This window comes from Saimiri boliviensis, chromosome 9, assembly GCF_048565385.1.
Source record: "Saimiri boliviensis isolate mSaiBol1 chromosome 9, mSaiBol1.pri, whole genome shotgun sequence".
Lineage (NCBI taxonomy): Eukaryota > Metazoa > Chordata > Mammalia > Primates > Cebidae > Saimiri > Saimiri boliviensis.
The window spans coordinates 1632926-1656615 of record NC_133457.1 but is presented as its reverse complement, the minus strand read 5'-3'; the positions used below and the strand labels follow the sequence as shown (position 1 = coordinate 1656615).

Below are 23690 nucleotides of genomic sequence, written 5' to 3'. Positions count from 1 at the left end.
TTCAGGCAGTAATGAGGGTCAAGGGGGATTATACAGAAGTGTGAAGAGTTCACCATGTTGGCCAGGCTGGTCTTGAACTCCTGACCTCAGGTGATCTGCCTGCCTCGGCCTCCCAAAGTGCTGAGATTATAGGAGTGAGCCACCAAGCCTGGCCTTTTTTTTTTTTTTTTTTTTTTTTTTTGAGACGGAGTTCCGCTCGTTACCCAGGCTGGAGTGCAATGGTGCGATCTCGGCTCACCGCAACCTCCGCCTCCTGGGTTGACGTGACTCTTCCACCTCAGCCTCCCGAGTAGCTGGGACCACAGGCACACACCACCATGCTCGGCTAATTTTTCTGTATTTTTAGTAGAGACGGTGTTTCACCATGTTGGCAGGGATGGTCTTGATCTCTTGACCTCGTGATCTGTCCTCCTCCACCTCCCAAAGTGCTTGGATTACAGGCATGAGCCACCACGCCCAGCCATAAATTATTAAATATTTTTCCCATCAGAGCCATGAAATATTATTGGCCAGGGGTCTATTTGAGGCCAGATTTTTTTTTTTTTTTTTTTTTTTTTTTTTTTTTTGACATGGAGTTTTGCTCTTGTTGCCCAAGCTGGAGTGCAGTGGCGCGATCTTGGCTCACCGCCAGCTCTGCCTCCTGGGTTAAAGCCATTCTCCTGCCTCAGCCTCTCAGGTAGCTGGGATTACAGGCACACACCACCACGCCTAGCTAATTTTTGTATTTTTAGTAGAGATGGGGTTTCACCATGTTGCCCAGGATTGTTGCGATCTCTTGACCTCATGATTCGTCCGCCTCGGCCTCCCAAAGTGCTGGGATTACAGGCTTGAGCCACCGCGCCCGGCCTTTTTTTTTTTTTTTTGAGACAGAGTTTTGTTCCGTCGCCAGGTGCCAGGCTGGAGTGCAATGGCGCGATTTCGGCTCACTGCAATCTCTGCCTCCCAGGTTCAAGCAAGCAATTCTCCTGCCTCAGCCTCCTGAGTAGCTGGGACTACAGGCGCACACCACCACGCCTAGCTAATTTTTGTATTTTTAGTAGAGATGGGGTTTCACCATGTTGCCCAGGATTGTTGCGATCTCTTGACCTCATGATTCGTCCGCCTTGGCCTCCCAAAGTGCTGGGATTACAGGCGTGAGCCACCGCGCCTGGCCAATTTTTGCACTTTTTTAACAGAGATTGGGTTTCACCATGTTGCCCAGGATGGTTTCAATCTCTTGACCTCGTGATCTGCTGGCCTCGGCCTCCCAAAGTGCTGGGATTACAGGTGAGAGCCACCGCGCCCTGCCTGATGCCCCCTTTACTACTATATCTTGCCTGGGCCAATTTTGCATTTTGTTGATGGAATATGAAATTATTTAAAACATTCTGTTTAAAAAAACCCATTCTGTTAAGGCAAATTAATTTTGCCTTATTTTAAGCAAATATCCTATTATTAGGCTAGCACAGGTCTAAAGTGGCAACTTTATATGTTCTATTCCGTTTCTAGAGCTGTCCCTCAGACTCCGATTCTAGGGTTCACTGTCATTGCACTCTTGTGCTCATCCATGAGAAATGGGAAAATTCCTCCCATTTTTAGAAACTGGGAAAATTCTTTCAGGCATCCATATTTCTTTCTTTCTTTCTTTCTTTTTTTTCTTAGACGGAGTTTCACTCTTGTTGCCCAGGCTGGAGTGTAATGGCGTGATCTCAGCTCACTGCAACCTCTGCCTCCCAGGTTCAAATAATTCTCCTATCTCAGCCTCCCAAGTAGGTGGGATTACAGGTGCATGCCACCATGCCTAGATAATTTTTGTATTTTTAATAGAGATGGGGTTTCACCCTCTTGGCCAGGCTGGTCTCGAACTCTTGACCTCGTGTTCCACATGCCTCGGCCTCCCAACGTGCTGGGATTATAGGCGTGAGCCTCCGCACCCAGCTTCAGGCATGTATATTTCTAAAGATGAGTGATCTTTTCTTGTCTTAGGCCTGGGCTTACTCCAGTTTTCCTTTATTCAGCTAGAAGTGCTTTCATGTGAAAGTAAAGGAAAAACCAACTTTATTTTATTTTATTTTATTTCATTTTTGAGATGGAGTCTTGCTCTGTCGCCCAGGCTAGAATGCAGTGGCGCGATCTCGGCTCGCTGTAACTTCCACCTCCCAGGTTCAAGAGATTCTCCTGCCTCAGCCTCCCGAGTGGTTGGGGTTACAGGTGCCTGCTGCCATGGCTGGTTAATTTTTTGTGTTTTAGTAGAGATGGAGGTTCACCATTTTGCTCAGGCTGGTCTTGAACTCCTGAGCTCAGGCAATCCACCCGCCTCGGCCTCCCAAAGTGCTAGGATTACAGGCATGAGCCCCTGCACCCAGCCAGAAAACCAATTTCTTAAAGGGCTTTAAAAAACAGCGTTGCTTTGCTCTTGCTCTTCTTCCTCCTCCTCCTCCTCCTCCCCCTTCTACTTCCAGCAATCTATATTCACCATTTTTAGGTAATGTCTTTCTTGACTCTTCCTTTGTACTATTGCCTTTAATCTTATGTGGTTGCTGTGATTAGAGAGGCACTATACATATCTTCAACCCAGGAATAAAATAAAGCATAGAGTGCTCTGGACATCACTCTTTTTTTTTTTTTTTTTTTTGAGACAGAGTCTCGGTCTGTTGGCCAGGCGGGAGTGCAGTGGGTGGCACAATCTCGGCTCACTGCAACCTCTGCCTGCTGGGTTCAAGAGATTCTCCTGCCTCAGCCTCCCAAGTAGCTGAGATCACAGGTGTGCACCATCATGCCGGGTTATTTTGTATTTTTAGTAGACATGGGTTTTCAACACGTTGACCAGGATGGTCTTGAACACCTGACCTCAAGAGATCCACCCACCTCTGCCTCCCAAAGTGCTGGGATTACAGGCATGAACCATCACACCCGGCTCAAATCACTCTTTTATACCAAGAAACCACAAGCATTCCTAGAAGCCTCCCGGAAATCTCCACGTACCTCTAATTGACCAATATGTGTCACACGGACATGCCTAGTAGCAAGGGTACCTGGGAAAGTGAGTATTTAGCTATTTCAGACTCGGTGGTGAAAATGGCAAGGGAGTCTGAAATGAGTGTTGGGTCAGTCTTCAATACCATCAACCACAACTTTCAAATACAGTCATCCCTTGGTATACACCAGGGGTCTGGCTCTCCATATACGTGGGTTTTACATCTCGGGAATACTGCATTTTTTACTGGTGCTTGATTGAAAAAAATACATATAAGTGATCCAGGGCAGTTCAAACCTGTGTTGTTCAAGGGTCCATTGTATAAACTGGCAGAGACTTGACAACAGAATCTGGCAGGGCGCCATGGCTCACGCCAGTAATCCCAGCACTTTGGAAGACTGAGGTGGGTGGATCACTTGAGGCCAGGTGTTCAAGACCAGCCTGGCCATCATGGTGAAAGAGAAAGAACATGAGGATATAGACAGGGAATTGGTGGAGCAACATCTGAAGGAAAAGAATGTGTTAATACAGCTCTGTTCATAATAGCGTCCTATGGATCACTGAGGTCAGGAGTTTGAGACCAGCCTGGCCAACATAGCGAAACCCTGTCTCCACTAAAAATACAAAAATTAGCTGGTTATGGTGGTGCACCCCATAATCCCAGCTACTCGGGAGGCTGAGGCAGGAGAATTGCTTGAACCTGGAAGGTGGAGGCTGCACGAAGCCAAGATGGTGCACTGTACCCCAGCTTGGGTGACAGAGCAAGACTCTGTCTTGAAAAAAAAAAAAAAAAACAAAAAAAGATAGTGAAATCTGATACCCACTGCCATAAGCCTCGCTAAGCCATGTTTGCCAAACATGTCAGAGCAAAAGAATCACTTAGAATATATACTAAATATAAAAATAAATAAATAAATAAATATTAAATAAAAGCATAAATTTCTCAGATTTTTCTCAGCTGAGTCTGATTCTCAGGGGAGTCTAAGAGGTAGACTCAGGGGTTTGTTTTTTAAAAACACACCAATGGATTTTTCTTATCAACCAAATCTGAGAATTGGTCTAAAGGATGTCTCTGATTAGCCGTGCCCTGGTAATAAATATTCAGCTCCTTAAGACGCAGTTATTATTATTTTTATATTTGACACAGAGTCCCACTCTGTCACAAAGGCTGGAGTGCAGTGGCACAATTTTGGCTCATTTCAACCTTTGCATCCTGGGTTCAAGCGATTCTCATGCCTCAGCCTCCTGAGTAGCTGGGATTACAGGCGCATGCCACCATGCCTGGCTAATTTTTGTATTTTTAGTGGAGACAGGGTTTCGCTATGTTGGCCAGGCTGGTCTCGAACTCCTGACCTCAGTGATCCATAGGACGCTATTATGAACAGAGCTGTATTAACACATTCTTTTCCTTCAGATGTTGCTCCACCAATTCCCTGTCTATATCCTCATGTTCTTTCTCTTAAGCATTCCTCTCGCAATGTTGCTCTCAAAATATTATACTCCAGATAAATCCCTCTATCTACTTTTCTCCTGACCTATGATTTCCTTAAAAAGACCTCTTCATCTCTTATAAATCTGTCCCAATTCAGCTTTGACGCACAGTCTCTTCCTTTACTTTCCTAACCATCAAATTTCTTTTCTTTTCTTTTCTTTTTAATTTTTAAATTTTTATTTATTTATTTATTTATTTATTTATTTATTTATTTATTTGAGATGGAGTTTCGCTCTTGTTACCCAGGCTGGAGTGCAATGGCGCGATCTCGGCTCACCGCAACCTCCGCCTCCTGGGTTCAGGCAATTCTCCTGCCTCAGCCTCCCGAGTAGCTGGGATTACAGGCACGCGCCACCATGCCCAGCTAATGTTTTTTATTTTTAGTAGAGACGGGGTTTCACCATGTTGACCAGGATGGTCTTGATCTCTTGACCTCATGATCCACCCGCCTCGGCCTCCCAAAGTGCTGGGATTACAGGCGTGAGCCACTGTGCCCGGCCCCCTTTTTTTTTTTTAAAGGTGGAGTTTCACCATATGGCCAGGCTGGTCTTGAACTCCTGACCTCAGGTGATCCACCCACCTTGGCCTCCCAAAGTGCTAGGATTACAGGCATGAGCCACCATGCCCAGCCACCATCAATTTCTAATACTAGTCATTGCATTTTTTTTCCAAGTTTTACTTTATGACTTCAGATACATCAATTCGATTCTTATAAAATGTTATCATCCTGCTACAGCAGTCATATGATCTCACTGAACATTTACAGGAAAAATTCTCAGGCTCCTATGTTACATGTGACCACATCAATTCTATACCATCCTGTTTGGAAGAGGGAAGTGTTGTATCGTGAATAGTACACAGAGACGTGCCACAGACAGTACGAGGCTTGAACAGGATGGGTTATCGTGCTGAAGGGGTTTAGGCAAGGCACAGAGTACAAAGAAAATGTTTTCTGAATGTTGAGAAGATTGAGTTTGGCCGGGCACGGTGGCTCACGCCTGTAATCCCAGCACTTTGGGAGGCCGAGGTGGGTGGATCACCTGAGGTCAGGAGTTCAAGTCCAGCCTGACCATCACGGTGAAATCCCATCTTTATTTAAAAAAAAAAAAAAGAAAGAAAGAAAGAAAAGAAAAAAAGAAGAAGATTGAGTTTGGAAGCTAACAACAACAGCAACAAAATAGAAAGACAGAGAAATAATTCCATAAAGATGAAGATGGTATTCTAGTATTTTTCTTCCCTGAACTTACCTTCTTCTTTGTTGCTGTTGTTATAATTTTCCTGCTTTAGGGTCATAATAGGTCTCTACTAAATATCTGTCTAATCTATTCCATTTGTAGTTTAGCTTTCTCTCCCTTCCTTCCCCCATTCTCCAGCTGTCTTTAACCAGCAGTTTGCTTTATACATATTTAATGTTTATATTGTAGTCAAACAGAGCTACTCTTATTGATTTGTGAATACACCAAGTGGGCCAGATACTGTCTATAGGTATCTGGCACATTTAACGCTATTTTAGCTCCCCTGTTTTGCAGGGGCTGGAAACCTGGGAAATATTGCTCGCTCTCTCTCTCTCTTTCTCTCTCTCTCTTTTTACTTTTTTATTTTATTTTATTTTTTATTTATTTTTATTTTTATTTTTTTTGAGACGGAGTTTCGCTCTTGTTACCCAGGCTGGAGTGCAATGGCGCGATCTCGGCTCACCGCAACCTCCGCCTCCTGGGTTCAGGCGATTCTCCTGCCTCAGCCTCCTGAGTAGCTGGGATTACAGGCACGTGCCACCGTGCCCAGCTAATGTTTTGTATTTTTAGTAGAGACGGGGTTTCACCATGTTGACCAAGATGGTCTCGATCTCTTGACCTCGTGATCCACCCACCTCGGCCTCCCAAAGTGCTGGGATTACAGGCTTGAGCCACCGCGCCCGGCCCACATTTCTACCTTTTAAGGAAAAGTAGGAGGATACTTTTTTGAAACCCCTCAAAGACCTGCGGGACGTGGCGGCTCATGCCTGTAATCCCAGCACTTTGGGAAGCCGAGGCAGGCAGATCATGAAGTCAGGAGTTTGAGACCAGCCTGGCCAAGATGGTGAAACCCCATCTCTACTAAAAATACACAAATTATCTGGGCCTGTGGTGTGTGCCTGTAATCCCAGCTACTCTGGAAGCTGAGGCAGGAGAATTGCTTGAACCCGGGAGGTGGGGGTTGCAATGAGCCGAGATCGCGCCACTGCACTCCAGCCTGGGCAACAAAAGAGAAACTGTCTCAAAAAAAAAAAGGTTGTCAAAGACCTAAATATCTTGATATATACCTGTGAATGTATTTTTAGATCTAGTTATCTGGAAAATCCTGTCTATCTTCCATTTTAGGTGTGTCGAGTAGAATCATCACTAAAATATATTTTTTAAATGTTCCCGAGTATATCCATATAAAGAATCCAGTGTCCCTCTTTAATTTCCCCATTCAGATCAATATCTATTAAAGTAACACATTTGAAATTTCTATAATATTTAATGTAATACCAAATGAGAAAAACAGAAAAGAAGCATTACCCCAATATGATTTAAAAAGCACTTAATGATCTAATATGATTATCTCTTAAGCCTCAATTATAATATATTATTGTCCTTACCAAAAAGCCGACTGTCTTGAGTCATAAATAAAAGTGGTAGCATTAAAAAAAGAAAAGCCCCAGCATGGTGGCTCACTCCTGTAATCTGAGCACTTTCGGAGGCCAAGGTGGGCAGATCACCTGAGGTTGGGAGTTCAAGACCAGCCTGACCAACGTGGGGAAACCCCATCTTTACTAAAAATACAAAATTAGCTGTGGTGGCACATGCCTGTAATACCAGCTACTCTGGAAACTGAGGCAGGAGAATTGCTGGAACCCGGGAGACAGAGGTTGCGGTGAGCTGAGATCACACCATTGCACACCAGCCTAAACAAGAAGAACAAGACCCTGTCTCAAAAAAAAGAGAAAAAGAAAAAGAAGTCCGGGTGTGGTGACTCAGGCCTGTAATCCAAGCACTTTGTAGGCCAAGGCAGGGGGCTCACCTGAGGTCAAGAGTTCAAGACCAGCATGACCAACATGGTGAAACCCCATCTTTAATTTAAAAAATAATAAATAAACAACAAAAAAAGAAAAAGCAAAAAACATTTGATAGTCAACTATTTACTATTTTGAAACACCTTAGGCTGAGTATGGTGTCTTATGCCTTTAATCCCAGCACTTTGGGAGACCAGGCAGGTGGATCACTTGAGGTTGAGAGTTTGAGACCAGCATAGCCATCGTGGTGAAACCCCCCATCTTTACAAAAATACAAACATACAAAAAAAAAAAAAAATTAGCTGGGCATGGTGGCAGGCACCTGTAATCCCAGCTACTCAGGAGGCTGAGGCAGGAGAATTTCTGGAATCCTGGAGGGGGTTGCAGTGAGCTGAGACCATGCCACTGCACTCCAGCCTGGGTGACACAGTGAGACCCTGTCTCGAAAAAAACAAAAAAAAATTAAAATTAAACACTAAAGACACCTTAATATGCTACAAGTTTCTGTGCTATGTTCCTTCCAATGTCAAATAAAGATAAAGGAGAACTTCGAGGCATGAAAGTGTGTTAATGAGAATTTCCTTCTTCTGTGTCTTCCGTGGCGAGCAGGAGAGAGCTGGGCGCGTCCTCACACAAAGCCATCTTGCTTCCTGCCCACTACATTATGACAGAGTTACTTTTACTGCATTGTTGTTGTGGCTGATAACAATTTTGGTTGGTAACATTTTGGATCTTTTGTAACCTGAAGGAAGTAGTTAATGTTTTATAAGTTGATTTTTTTTTTTTTTTTTTTTTTTTTTTGAGACAGAGTTTCGCTCTGTCGCCTAGGCTGGAGTGCAGTGGCGCGATCTCGGCTCACTGCAACCTCTGCCTCCTGGGTTCAGGCAGTTCTCCTGCCTCAGCCTCCTGAGTAGCTGGGATTACAGGCACGCACCACCATGCCCAGCTAATTTTTGTACTTTTAGTAGAGACGGGGTTTCACTATGTTGTCCAGGATGGTCTTGATCTACTGACCTTATGATCCACCCACCTTGGCCTCCCAAAATGCTTGGATTACAGGCGTGAGCCACCACACCTGGCTTATAGGTTGATTCTTGACTCTTGTCTTTTTTTTCTTTTGAGATAGGATCTCATTCTGTCACCCAGACTAAAGTACGTGGTTCAGTAGTCGTGGCTCACTGCCACGTCAGTCTTCTGGGTTCAAGTGATCCTTCTGCCTTTGCCTCCTGAATAGTTGGGACTACAGGTGCACTCCATCATGCCTGGCTAATTGTTTTCTTTTAATTTTTTTTGTGGAGATGAGATCTCACTGTGTTGCCCAGGCTGGTCTCAAACTCCTGAGCCCAAGTGGTCTGCCTGACACAGCCTCCCAAAGTGCTGAGATTACAGGCGTGAGCCACTGTGTTTGGACTGTAGGTTGATTCTAAAAGATGAAAAGTAATAAAAAGCACTTAGTGAGCGGTGGCTCACGCCTGTAATCCCAGCACTTTGGGAGGCTGAGGTGGGTGCATCATGAGGTCAAGAGATCGAGACCATCCTGGTCAACATGGTGAAACCCCGTCTCTACTAAAAATAGAAAAATTAACTGGGCATGGCGGCGCGTGCCTGTAATCCCAGCTACTCAGGAGGCTGAGGCAGGAGAATTGCCTGAACCCAGGAGGCGGAGGTTGCGGTGAGCCGAGATCGCGCCGTTGCACTCCAGCCTGGGTAACAAGAGCAAAACTCCGTCTCAAAACAAACAAACAAACAAACAAAATAACTATTGCCAGGGAAAAGGCAACAAAACAAACAAACAAACAAACAAAAACTATTGCCGAACAGCTCTCAGAAAGAGGCACTGCCATCTCTACCTTCCTACCAACACTCTAAGAGAAGGTATAATTCTTTTTCTGAGACAGTCTCGCTCTGTCACCCAGGCTGGAGTGCAATGGCACGATCTTGGCTCACCACAACCTCCACCTCCCTGATTCAAACGATTCTCCTGCTTCAGCCTTTGAAGTAACTGGGGTTACAGACATGTGCCACCACGTCCGGCTAATTTGTTGTATTTTTGGTAGAGATGGGGTTTCACCATGTTGGCCAGGCTGGTCTTGAACTCCCAACGTCAGGTGATCCTCCCGCCTCAACTTCCCAAAGTGCTGGGATTACAGGAATGAGCCACAGTGCCTTTTTTCTTTTTTTAAATGTTTAGGGTTCCTTATGTATTTTGGACACTAATTCTTTTTTCTGTTGAAAAAGTTGTAAATATAGTCTCCCAGTATATCAATTGTCTTTCACCTTTGTGGTGTCTTCTGTTAAAGAGAAGCTTTAATTTTCATGTAGTTAAAAAATCACTCTTTTTTCTCTGTGGATTTTATACTTTGCATTGCTTAACATCGGCTTCCCTAGCCTAAGGTAATAATCCTGCTTTTCTGTGTGTTGGAAAATACCTTTATAGGTTTCTTTCTTCCCTACTTTTTTTTTTTTAAGTTGGGGTTTCACCATGATGGCCAGGCTGGTCTTGAACTCCTGACCTCAGGTGATCCACCCACCTCAGCCTCCCAAAGTGCTAGGATTACAGGCTTGAGCCACCGTGCCCGGTCTTTTTTTTTTTTTTTTTTTTTTGAGACAGAATATCGGTCAGTTGCCCAGGCTGGAGTGCAGTGGCCTGATCTCGGCTCACTGCAACCTCTGCATTCCAGGTTCAAGCAATTCTCTTGCCTCAGCCTCCCAAGTAGCTGGGACTTCAGGTGCATGGCACCACGCCCGGACATTTTTATATTTTTAGTAGAGATGGGGTTTCACTATATTGGCCAGGCTGGTCTTGAACTCCTAGCCTTGTGATTCGTCTGCTTTGGCCTCCCAGAGTTCTGGGATTACGGGCATGAGCCACTGTGCCCGGCTGCTTTCTCTCTACAGAAGCCGCCATAGGGCTTACCCATGTCTGGTTCTCCTCTCCTCCTAGGGCACATGGAAGATTGCACGTCTTAGATCCCATGCTTAGTGAGCTGTGACTCATTCTGGCCAGTAACTTCTGACTGGAAACGTTGCATCCCCGACATGTCGTTTCAGGCTGAGGAGTAGAGCCCCACCTGATCTTGCAGCTTCTTTCCTGAGCTCTTGAGTTGGGACAGTGGCGCCTTGTACTGAGACACTGTAAGGACAAGCTGACCTGCTGACTTGCTCAGAGGACTTGCGTAAGTGAGAAATAAACTCTTCACGCCTGTAATCCCAGCACTTTGGGAGGCCGAGGCGGGTGGATCACAAGGTCAAGAGATCGAGACCATCCTGGCCAACTCAGTGAAACCCTGTCTCTACTAAACAATACAAAAAATAGCTGGGCGTGGTGGCGCGCGCCTTTAGTCCCAGCTACTCAGGCGGCTGAGGCAGGAGAATTGCTTGAACCCAGGAGGCGGAAATTGCAGTGAGCCAAGATTGCATCACTGCACTCCAGCCTGGCGCCTGGTGATGGAACAAGACCGTCTCAAAAAAAAAAGAAAAAAAAGAGAGTCTTTTGTGCTAAGCTACTAAAATATTTTAGTTGTTTTTTTTTTTCACGACATAAGAAGGCCAATGAGTAACGTATGACTCTATTTCCAGTCAACCTTGATTCTGCTATTTTATTTTTTAGCTGACAGTTTCCAAACTTTGATCCTTTATCATTTGAAACAAGTCATTAACAAAGTATCTTGCAATTGATCTGAGAAATACCAGTATCATTTATTCATTACTTAGGGATGTTAATTGTGCATAAACCCAGAGGCTCTGTGAATGAGATGTGAGTACAGAGACCAGCTCCATGAGCAGACTGGCAGTGATCTCACAGAGAAGGCTGTACAGGGAATGGCTAAGGGTGTGGCTTTGGAATCAGATGCCCTACATTTGAATCTCGGCATTGCCTCTTACAGGCTGAGTAGATTTAGTCAAGTCAATTAATCTCTCAGTGCTTCATTTCCTAATCAATACAATTAAAAGTACAGGAGTTAATGCACATAAAATATTTAGCACGGGGCTTGACAAGCAATAAGCACTAAACAAATACTAGTTATTACCACTATTGCAACCATGGGACTAGAATACACCCAGGTGTGTGAGGGGTAGACAGAACTAGACTCCAGAAACATAAAGCCAACGTCACCACGTCACATTCCCAGCCTGGTAATTTGCCTCATGCTTCAGTAGGGTGTCCTCACCATTCGAAAACTAGCAAAATAGTTCTAAGGCAGTAAGAAGCAGGTATTATAAAAAGCACCTGGCCGGGCGTGGTGGCTCACACCTGTAATCCCAGCACTTTGGGAAGCTGAGGTGGGTGGATCAGGAGGTCAAGACATCGAGACCATCCTGGCCAACATGGTGAAACCCTCTCTCTACTAAAAATAAAAATAATCAGCCGGACGTGGTGGCGCGTGCCTGTAATCCCAGCTACTTGGGAGGCTGAGACAGGAGAATCGCTTGAACCCAGGAGGCGGAGGTTGCGGTGAGCCGAGAATGTGCCATTGCACTCCAGCCTGGGTAACAAGAGCAAAACTCTGTCTCAAAAAAAAAAAAAAAGCACTTTGTCTTGTCATTCCTGTCTCTCTCTCTCTCTCTCTCTCTCTCCATATATATATGTGTGTGTGTGTGTGTGTGTATGTACATATACACACACACGTAAATAATACACACACACATAAAGATATATATATGTATATATGGAGGGAATGGAGTCTCTCTCTGTCACCAAGGCTGGAGTGCAGTGGCGCCATCTCGGTTCACTGCAACATCTGCTCCCTGGATTCAAGCGATTCTCCTGCCGCAGCCTCCCAAGTAGCTGGGACTACAGGCGCGCACAACCACACCAGGCTAATTTTTGTATTTTTAGTAGAGATGGGGTTTCACCATGTTGGCCAGGATGGTCTCGAACTTCTGACCTCAGGTGATCTGCCTGTCTCGGCCTCTCAAAGCTCTGTAATTACAGGCATGAGACTGCACCCAGACCTCATCCCTATATATATTTCTTTTTTTCTATATTCAAAGCTACTGCAATGCAATGTCTATATATTTTAATTTTTGATTTTTATTTTTTGAGACAGAGTTTCACTCTTGTTGCCAGGCTGGAGAGCAATGGTGCGATTTCGACTCACTGCAACCTCTGCCTCCTGGGTTCAAGCAATTCTGTGTCAGCCTCTTGAGTAGCTGGGATTACAGGCACCCGCTGCCACACACAGCTGATTTTTGTATTTTTTAGTAGAGACAGGGTTTCACCATGTTAACCAGGTTGATCTCAAATTCCTGACCTCAAGTGATCCTCCCACCTCGGCCTCCCAAAGTGCTGGGATTACAGGGGTGAGCCACTGCGCCCAGCCCAGCCCTATGTTTTTAATGTTTAACTTTTAATGTTCTGGGGCTCTGACTTAATGAAAGATATTCTATTTTTAGTTGACCTTTAAAAAAATGACATCAGCCTGGCGCGGTGGCTCAAGCCTGTAATCCCAGCACTTTGGGAGGCCGAGGCGGGTGGATAACAAGGTCGAGAGATCGAGACCAACCTGGTCAACATGGTGAAACCCCGTCTCTACTAAAAATACAAAAAATTAGTTGGGCATGGTGGCGCCTGCCTGTAATCCCAGCTACTCAGGAGGCTGAGGCAGGAGAATTGCCTGAACCCAGGAGGCGGAGGTTGCGGTGAGCCGAGATCGCGCCATTGCACTCCAGCCTGGGTAACAAGAGCGAAACTCCGTCTCAAAAAAAAAAAAAAAAAAAAAAAAAAAAAAAAATGACATCTAGGCGGGGCGTAGTGGCTCACGCCTGTAATCCAAACACTTTGGAGGCCAAGGCGGGAGGATCACCTGAGGTCGGGAGTTCAAGACCAGCCTGACCAACATGGTGAGACCCTGTCTTTTAAAAAAAATTTAAAAAAAAAATTAAAAAAATGACATCTAGATCATGGACTCTGAAATTCTTAGTATATGAATGTGTGTGTGTCTATAAACACACTTATATATACACACACATATATATATTTGAGACAGAGTTTTGCTCTGTCGCCCAGGCTGGAGTGCAGTGGTGCAATCTTGGCTCACCGCAACCTCCGCCCCCATGGGTTCAAGCAATTCTCCTGCCTCAGCCTTCTGAGTAGCTGGGATTACAGGTGCCTGCCACCACACCCAGACAATTTTTGTATTTTTAGTAAAGATGGGGTTTGGCAATGTTGGCCAGGCTGGTCTCAAACTCCTGACCTGGTGATCCACCCGCTCCCAAAATGCTGGGATTAGAGGCATGAGCCACCATGCCCACCCAGTAGATGAATACATTATAAGAACTTCGTATATTTTGCTTGTGGCTAAATATCACATATATACACACGTACTTAAACTTGTAGAGATACGCACATATCTAAATGCACTTTCTATAGAGAGAGCCAGATCGTTTTGAACCCTGAACTTTAAATGTAGCTGTTACCCAAGATCACAGAACAAGTCAGTAGCAGAGACAATATTAGAATCATAAAATCAGCAAATGTTCTTTCCATCACAAGCCTGTCTCATAGAAGAAATAACCACCTTTGACTTACTGGCTGCAGTCAACTCGGAAAATAAAGTAATATATTGCACACGCATACATTTTTATTGCTAGACTGTATAACCTTATCATCAATGGAGGTTTCAATATTTTCTCAGTAAACAGAAACCACTTCCTTTGTGTACCACTATAGCTAAATTGTTAATAAACGCAGTAGGCAGCAATGTCTTTTGTAAAGCTGTAGATCTAATATTGGGTCAATTACAGAATCTCACTCCTTGCTTCTTACAAAAAACTGCTCTACTTTTTTATTATTGTCGCCCTCTGTACCACGTCCTCCTAAACCGCTAATCAAATCCCCAAGAGAAAGAAAAACGAACATTTATTATGATACGCACATTTATGCTAGGAAGAGTCTTCACATAAGCACAGACATTCAACAGATATACAATCAATTCAAATATAGACATGGTGCATAATTTTATTTCAGTTTTATGAAATCCTGAAGAGCTCACAGAAAAGCAGGCAAAGGAAAAGGCCTATAACCTTCTTATCTTTATTCTTGTTTGGGTTGGTATTTGATTCAACAAAGAATCAATGAACTATAATCAATTGCCAAAACCATAAAAACCTCTGGTTTTATATGTGAATGTGTTGCATGTATGTGTTGATTATTTGTTGTGAAAAATATGTGAAATATGATTAGTAAACTTTTGAAAAAATTCCTATGATCTCAAATACCCAGAGAAGCCCACTGTCAATATTGTTTATTTTATTATTATTTTTTATTTAGAGATGGGGTCTCGCTATGTTGCCCAGGCTGGAGTGCAGTGGCTATTCACAGGCGCGATCCCACTACTGATCAGCACGGGAGTTTTGACCTGCTCCGTTTCCGACCTGGGCCGGTTCACCCCTCCTTAGGCAACCTGGTGGTTCCCCGCCCCTGGGAGGTCACCATATTGATGTCAGACTTAGTGTGGACACCCGATCGGCATAGTGCACTGCAGCCCAGAACTCCTGGGCTCAAGAGGCCCTCCAGCCTCAGCCTCCCGAGTAGCTGGGACTACAGGCACGTGCCACCGTGCCCGGCCACTGTCAATATTTTGAGGTATATACTTCAGAATTTTTTTCTCTGTGTTTATGTGTATTGTGACTATATTTTCAGGCTAAAAGTACACATCTGTATACTTTTATATAGATGAATAATTGTTAAAGGTTTCTAAATCACACACATGTAGATAATGCAAATAAAACTCCATGGAGGCTACACAGATAAATTCTCATTCCTCATTTAAATACATACATTGGTACAACATTGATGACAGAACACATAGCCAAGCCAAACTCGTTTTACTCTTAAGATAGCCTCAAAATCACACATCGGGGAGTGAGGGTAGGCATAAAGCTCATTGCTAAGGCCCACGTATTATTCCTTTGTACCATAACTATGTACTATAATTTATATATCCAGTAGCCTATTGTTGGTCAATTAAGTTGTTTCGAACTTTCGCTGTTATAAATACCGCAACGGAACTGCTGAGTCAGATTCTTCAGAATAGGATCTCAGGGCTATTCAAGGTAAAGGCATGTAGCTAGGTCCTCTGTATTTCTCACTGTTCAGCCTGTGGACCCTTCATTCCTGTCTTCCTTGACTATGGTAACGTTGAAGGAACATGGATAAGGGAATCCATGGGATACGGATACTTGGATTCCAACCTCAATTCTGATTACTAATTAATTTTGTGAAAACCACTTCTGATCATTTGCCCTGCAGAATGGAAGAACTGAACTGAATTGTGATGCAGCAGGTCGGATGATCATCAGAATTACCAGAGAAATTTAATATATCTTCCTGGGTCACGACTTACAACTTTTGAACCTAAATCTCCATAGTAGGATTTGCCGTGCGCAGTGGCTCACGCCTGCAATCCCAGCACTTTGGGAGGCCAAGGTGGGCAGATCACTTGAGATCAGGAGTTCGAGACCAGCCTGACCAATATGGAGAAACCCCATCTCTACTAAAAACACAAAATTAGCCCGGCATGGTTGTGGGTGTCTGTAATCTCAGCTACTTGGGAGGCTGAAACAGGAGAATCTCTTGAACCTGGGAGGTGGAGGTTGCAGTGAGCCAAGATCGCATTATTGCACTCCAGTCTGGGCAACAAGAGCGAAACTCCATCTCAAAAAAAAAAAAAAAAAAAATCTTAGTAGTAGGACCTGAAACTCTGTATTTCCAAAAACTCCCTGAGGGCTTCCAATGCATTGCAGGCTGATACCCACTCTACCCATTCACCCCCAAGCCCTCTCCTGCCGGAGCAGCTCATTCATCTTTTATACTTCCTTCTCCATTCCCCTAAATCCCTTATAGTCTTCCCTGTGGTCCAGAAAGTTTGTGTTTAATAGTACCAGAAAAACAAAGAGAGATTAAAAAACAATACATTAATTCAAAACAGAACTCTTGCCCTCAAGGTGGCTCACGCTTGTAATCCCAGCACTTTGGGAGGCCAAGGCAGGTGGATCATCTGAGGTCAGGAGTTCAAGACCAGCCTAACCAACATGGTGAAACCCCGTCTCTACTAAAAATACAAAAATTAACCAGGCATGGTGGCATATGCCTGTAATCCCAGCTACTCAGGAGGCTGAGGCAAGAGAATATCTTGAACCTGGGAGGCAGAGGCTGCAGTGAGCCACGATGATGCCACTGCACTCCAGCCTGGGCAACAGAACGAGACTTGGTCTCAAGATAAATAAATAAATAAATAAATAAATAAAAACAAAACTCTTGTCCAGGCACAGTGGCTCACGCCAGTAATCCCAGCACTTTGGGAGGCCGAAATGGGCAGTCACCTGAGGTTAGGGGTTCGAGACCACCAGCCTGACCAACAGGGAGAAACGCCATCTCTATAAAAATAAAAACAAAACAAAACAAAAAACTCCTGAATCATTTTTAAGAAGTAAATTAAAACAAATATAATGAAATAGTCTTTGTGGCCGGGCGCGGTGGCTCAAGCCTGTAATCCCAGCACTTTGGGAAGCCGAGGCGGGTGGATCACGAGGTCGAGAGATCGAGACCATCCTGGTCAACATGGTGAAACCCCGTTTCTACTAAAAATCCAAAATATGAGCTGGGCATGGTGGCGCGTGCCTGTAATCCCAGCTACTCAGGAGGCTGAGGCAGGAGAATTGCCTGAACCCAGGAGGCGGAGGTTGCGGTGAGCCGAGATCGCGCCATTGCACTCCAGCCTGGGTAACAAGAGCGAAACTCCGTCTCAAACAAAACAAAACAAACAAACAAACAAACAAAAAAACAAACGAAATAGTCTTTGTGTTAGTTCTTAATGATTTACCTGTTGTCAATTTAATTAAGTGTTGGTTTTAAAAATAACATTTTATTCTTTTTCAAAGTCTGATTGAAATTTTTCTTGTTGTTCAGGCAGATGCCACATGAGAAACGGCTAATAAGCTGCCTAGGTGACAACGGAAAAGCCCAAAGTCACTTGCAGTTCCCAAAATCTATGACTTTATTTCAGATAGTCTCATAGATGCCAGAACAATACACACACAATTGGCAGGTCTAACTCTCTGTCTCTATGGGGAATACACTAACATAAAAGGCTCTTATTAAAATGCAGCTGTTTTTTGGAAAGTGAAATATAATACACTGATTCAAAGGTACAGCCAGTCGACCAATACTGGTTTATCTAAGATCTCTGCTTTTGAGTATCAGCTCAATGGAGGTGGGCTTAGAAAGCATATGTAGTATTTTAATCTTTCTTTTTTTTTTTAAAGATGGAGTTTCACCATATTGGTCAGGCTGGTCTTGAACTTCCGACCTCAGTTGATCCGTCCGCCTCAGCCTCCCAAAGTGCTGGGATTACAGGTGGGAGCCACTGTGCCTGGCGTATTTTCATTTTTCATTCTTTTTTTTTTTTTTTTGAGACGGAGTTTCGCTCTTGTTACCCAGGCTGGAGCGCAATGGCGCGATCTCGGCTCACCGCAACCTCCGCCTCCTGGGTTCAGGCGATCCTCCTGCCTCAGCCTCCTGAGTAGGTAGAACTACTGGCGTGTGTTGCCACCGCCCAGCGAATTTGTTGTACTTTTAGTACAGACGGGGTTTCACCATGTTAGCCAGAACTGTCTCGATCTCCTGACCTTGTGATCCACCCACCTTGTCCTCCCAAAGTGCTGGGATTCATGAGCCACAGCACCCAGCCTGGTCCTGAGTTGTTTTCTAGGTTGTACTTTACTTAAAATGTGATATTCAAGAATAGAGGTGCCAAAGGTTGCTATTGCTGAGAGTCATTTATAGCCTCAATAACAAAGCTACTGTTAAATATGAAATCATTCATAATACTCAGCCAAAAAAGTATACTCGAGGGCTCCAATTTAAGCCCTCATAGCAAAAAGAAACCTAGAATTGGAATTGTCTTGATAGCCTCGATTTACTATTTGAGGGGTTGGAGTGGAAGGGTTAGGATTTAATTCTCCTTCCACAGGGAGAGAGAAAACTGTCATGAAGTTAGGAAGCCATAGACCAAAAGTTCTTCCCCTTTTGTGAGGGAAACTACCGTAATTCCCCCAGAGTGCAAAGACCTTCTTTCTCAAGTGAATGAAGCAGAGAGAAACCATGCCAGCTTTGCTCCTGTCTCCTGCAATCCTGGAGGTGTGGAAGAAGTAACATGGTAGTAATTGTGTGGGGTTTTTTTGTGTGTTTTGTTTTTTGTTTTAGTATGTCTTTGAGAAACAGACCCTTGAAATATAGTGAGTCAGCCAGGCATAGCTGCTCCCGCCTCTAATCCCAGCACTTTGAGAGGCTGATGTGGGCGATCGCTTCAGGTCAGGAGTTCAAGAACGGCCTGGCCAACACAGCAAAACTCCGTCTCTACTAAAAATACAAAAATGAGCCGGATTTGGTGGTGCACACTTGTAATCCCAGCTCTGCCTACGTTCAAGCCTCCCAGGTTCAAGCAATTCTCCTGCCTCAGCCTCCCAAGCAGCTGAGATTACAGGCGCCCACCACCACGCTCGGCTAATTTTTATACTTTTAGTAGAGACAGAGTTTCACCATGTTGGCCAGGCTGGTCTCGAACTCCTGACCTCGAATGATCCTCCTGCCTTGACCTCTCAAAGTGCTGGGATTATAGGCAGGAGCCACCATGCCTGGCCTTTTGTTTCTTTTGAGACAGGGTCTCTGCCGTTCAGGCTGGAGGGCAGTGACAAGATCATAGCTCACTGCAGCCTCTGCCTCTTGGGCTCAGGTGATTCTTCTACCTAGCCTCTCAAGCAGCTAGAACTACAAGGCATGCATCACTACGCCAGCTTTTTTTTTTTTTTTTTTTTTTGTACAGATGACTTTTTGCCATGATGCCCAGGCTAGTCTAGAACCCCTGTGCACAAGCAATCTACCTGTCTTGGCCTCCCAAAGCGGTGAACTTACAGCCTCGAGCCACCACGCCCAGCCCAAAGGAAGTTTTAAATACATAGTAATAGCATTTATCGGGTTGCTTAGTGATGAAGCCCCATTAAAATGACTGGTAAGCTCCAATTTAAATTCACATAACAAAGAGAAACTTCAGGTTGGAATTAGGGGAGGTGGAGGCTCTGCTCTGTGCAGTTACTTAGAGACCTTCTTTCCGAAGTTTTTGCAACACCCTGGATGTCGTCGGAGCCCTCCAACAGAGCCTCAGATAAGGGATAAAAGAGCCAGGCGCGGTGGCTCAAGCCTGTAATCCCAGCACTTTGGGAGACCGAGGCAGGTGGATCATGAGGTCAAGAGATCGAGACCATCCTGGTTAACATGGTGAAACCCCGTCTCTACTAAAAATACAAAAAATTAGCTGGGCATGGTGGCGCGTGCCTGTAATCCCAGCTACTCAGGAGGCTGAGGCAGGAGAATTGCCTGAACCCAGGAGGCGGAGGTTGCGGTGAGCCGAGATCGCGCCATTGCACTCCAGCCTGGGTAACAAGAGCGAAACTCTGTCTCAAAAAAAAAAAAAAAAAAAAAAAAAAAAAAAAAAAAAAAAAAAAAGATAAGGGATAAAAGAAAGTACGTGTAGAAAACACACCTGTCCACTGCCATGGCCCCGAACTGCCTCCCATCACTCACTCACAACGCACTGGAGAGAGCTCCTTACGGTTCCTTCCTGGACTCAAGGCACCCGGGCTGTGCAAGCCAGCAGGATGGGAAACAGCTAGCCAATCTCAGAAGTTCTCAGTCAGTATTTGTTAGACTGAATCAACTACTTTTTTTTTTTTTTTTTTTTTTTGAGACTGAGCCATGCTCTGTCACCCAGGCTGGAATGTAATGGTGTCTCTGCTCACCACAACCTCTGCCTCCCAGGTTCAAGCGATTCTCCTGCCTCAGCCTCCTGAGTGTCTGGGATTACAGGCACGCGCCACCAAGCCCAGCTAATTTTTTGTATTTTGGGTAGAGGCGGGCTTCACCATGTTGGCCAGGCTGGTCTCAAACTCCTGACCTTGTGATCTGCCTGCCTCGGCCTCCCAAAGTGCTGGGATTACAGGCGTGAGCCACCGCGCCCCGCCCTAAATAAACTACTTCTTTCTGACTCCTGTATGTTGAAATGAATCATCCTACACCTTACACTTGGACCTTGCTAAAGGTGTGGTAATAGCTCCCTGTTTATAACTCCCGGAAAACATCTATATATAACAAGCCTTGGTGACACAATTCCTTAACCCAAGACAAAGGATTGAGAATGGTGAGAAGGGCGTAGCCCGGACCTATGCCCTCTGAAGTGGCATTTACGTATCTAATACTTGACTACTGTGAGTAGTAATACAGTTTCACCTCTTCGGGAACAGCAGCTCCCACGAAGTGCGTGTTGTTTATTTACATCTATGTTGCCCTTGTCCTCTTGCAGGCAATCTTTCAAGCCCTTTACTAATGCGAAATGACTGAATTCTCATAAGCCTATGAGGCACTGTTTAGCTCCATGTTGTAGCCGGGGAAACTGAGGCACAGAGAAAACAGGAATGCCGAGGGGGTGGGGCTAAAAAAAGAAAAGAAAAGCAAACAGGCAAGTGCCTAAGAATAATAGCTTATAAGCAACGGGGCAGAGATTCAAAACCAGAGAGTTAGGTTTCAAAGGCTAAGCTCGTAACCACCATACCACGCTCTGTCCTCATATAACCCACTCCCTCTCTTTTGCCACACGTGAGTTTGCACTCCAGGACATCATGTACACACGTCAGGGTTTGCCTAACTTTTTTTTTTTTTTTTTTTGAGATGGAGTCTCACTCTGTTGCCAGGCTGGAGTGCAGTGGTGTGATCTCAGCTCACTGCAACTTCTGCCTCCTGGGTTCCAGCAATTCTCCTGCCTCAGCCTCCTGAGCAGCTGTGATTTCAGGTGCGCACCACCACACCTAGCTAATTTTTGTGTTTTTAGTAGAGACAGGTAACATTTCACCATTGCCTAACGTTTTTATAGGGCCAGTGCTCTTCCATATTGTTGGTAGTTAAAGATAAAAATGAAGCCTGATGGCCAGGCGCAGTGGCTCAGTCCTATAATCTCAGCACTTTGGAAGGCTGAGGTGGGCAGATCCCTTGAGGTCAGGAGTTCGAGACCAGTCTAGCCAATATGTGGAAACCCCGTCTCTACTACAAATACAAAAATTAGCTGGGAGTGGTGACACATGCCTGTAATCCCAGCTACCCAGGAGGCTGAGGCAGGAGAATTGCTTGAATCCGAGAGGTGGAGGTTGTGATGAGCTGAGATCCTGCCATTGCACTAAAGCCTGGGCAACAAGAGCGAGACAGCGAAACTCCATCACAAAAAAAAGTGGGGGCTGGGGTTGGTGGCTCCCGCCTGTAATCCCAACACTTTGGGAGGCTGAGGCAGGTGGATCACGAGGTCAGGAGGCCTGGCCAACATTGTGAAACCCCGTCTTTACTAAAAGTACAAAAAATTAGCCAGATGTGGTGGCAGGTGCCTGGAATCCCCGCTAAATCTCAGCTACTCAGGAGGCTGAGGCAGAACATTTCTCAAACCCGGGAGGTGGAGGCTGCAGTGAGCCGGGATCATGCCACTGCACTCCAGCCTGGGCAACAGAGCGAGACTCCGTCTCAAAAAAAAAGAAAAAGAAAAAATTTTAAGCAGGGGAAGTGACTTGATCCTTTTCATTTTAGAAATAACTTTTTGGCAGACAGATTTGAGGGGTTCACAGTGAAAAGAGGTAGATGAGTCAAGAGGCCAGTGCAGCTCTCTTCCCGCCACCCAAGATGCCGAAAGGAAGGGCCAAGAGGAAGGAGGTGCTCCGGCCCCCGCTGTCGTGAAGAAGCAGGAGGCCAGGAAAGTGGTGAATCCTCTGAGAAAAGGCCTAAGAATTTTGGCATTGGACAGGACATCCAGCCCAAAAGAGACCTCGCCCGCTTTGTGAAATGGCCCCGCTGTATCAGGTGGCAGCGGCAGAGAGCCATCCTCTGTGAGCGGCTGGAAGTGCCCCCTGCAATTGACCAGTTCACCAGGCCCTGGACCGCCAAACAGCTACTCCGCGGCTTAAGCTGGCCCACAAGTACAGACCAGAGACGAAGAAAGAAAAGAAGCAGAGGCTGCTGGCCCGGGCCGAGAAGAAAGCGGCTGGCAAAGGGGACGTCCCCACCAAGAGACCACCTGTCCTTCGCGCAGGAGTCAACACCGTCACCACCTTGGTGGAGAACAAGAAAGCCCAGCTGGCGGTGACTGCACATGACGTGGATCCCATCGAGCTGCTTGTCTTCCTGCCTGTCCTGTGTCGTAAAATGGGGGTCCCTTCCTGCATTATCAAGGGGAAGGCAAGACCGGGGCGTCGAGCGCACAGGAAGAGCTGCACCACAGTCACCTTCATGCGGGTTAACTCAGAAGACAAAGGCGCTTTGGCTAAGCTGGTGGAAGCAACCAGGACCAATTACAATGACAGATACGATGAGATCCGCCGTCACTGAAGAGGCAACGTCCTGGGTCCCAGGTCTGTGGCTCGCATCGCCAAGCTCGAAAAGGCAAAGACTAAAGAACTTGCCACGAAACTGGGTTAAATGTACACTGTTGAGTTTTCTGTACAAAAAAATAATTAAAACAATACAAATTGTCCTTAAAAAAAAAAAAAGAGGCCGGTGCAATGGTCCATACATACTTACCTTTATGCAACTGGCCCCCAAAAGTACGTGTGAAGTTGTCCCTTATCAATTCCTCTTGAAACTCGAGATACAATAAGCAACTTTCCACACTGACTTGTATCTTGCTTGTTTCAGCATGGATGGCCCATCTCTCCTTGGAAGAGGGCACCTTTAGGACTCCAAATATAACTTGTAAGAAGGCATTTTGCAAGTATATCTTCTTTTTCCATTGTAATTTAAGATTGATAACATGGAAGCAGCAGGTCTTATAGAGGGCATCCAGATAACTGGATAATAAAAAATTGAAAGGTTATATAAATAGATCATTGAATATACTAAATATTTATAGTACCCATGAGTGAAAGGAAAAAGCACATGAAGAACCATCAGCGAAATGAGAGGTGATTCTGGAGTTTTTTCTTTGGGGATAAGGATGCTATTTTTCAGAAGGGAGGCTGGGTTCTGGCAATGTGATTTGGAGTATTTTTCTTTTTTAAACTCATGTAACAAGTAGTTCAAGAATGTTATTATCTATCTATCTATCTATCTATTTTTTTTTTTTTTTGAGATGAGTCTCACTTTGTCACCCAGGCTGGAGTGCAGTGGGATGATC

The 23690-nt window shown here is 45.0% G+C and overlaps 1 pseudogene; it reads left to right on the top strand.

The window, feature by feature from the left end:
* LOC120368309 (large ribosomal subunit protein eL8-like) overlaps positions 1–22996 on the top strand; it is a 42832-nt pseudogene extending 19836 nt beyond the window's left edge.
* Positions 22997–23690: the final 694 nt, after the last annotated feature.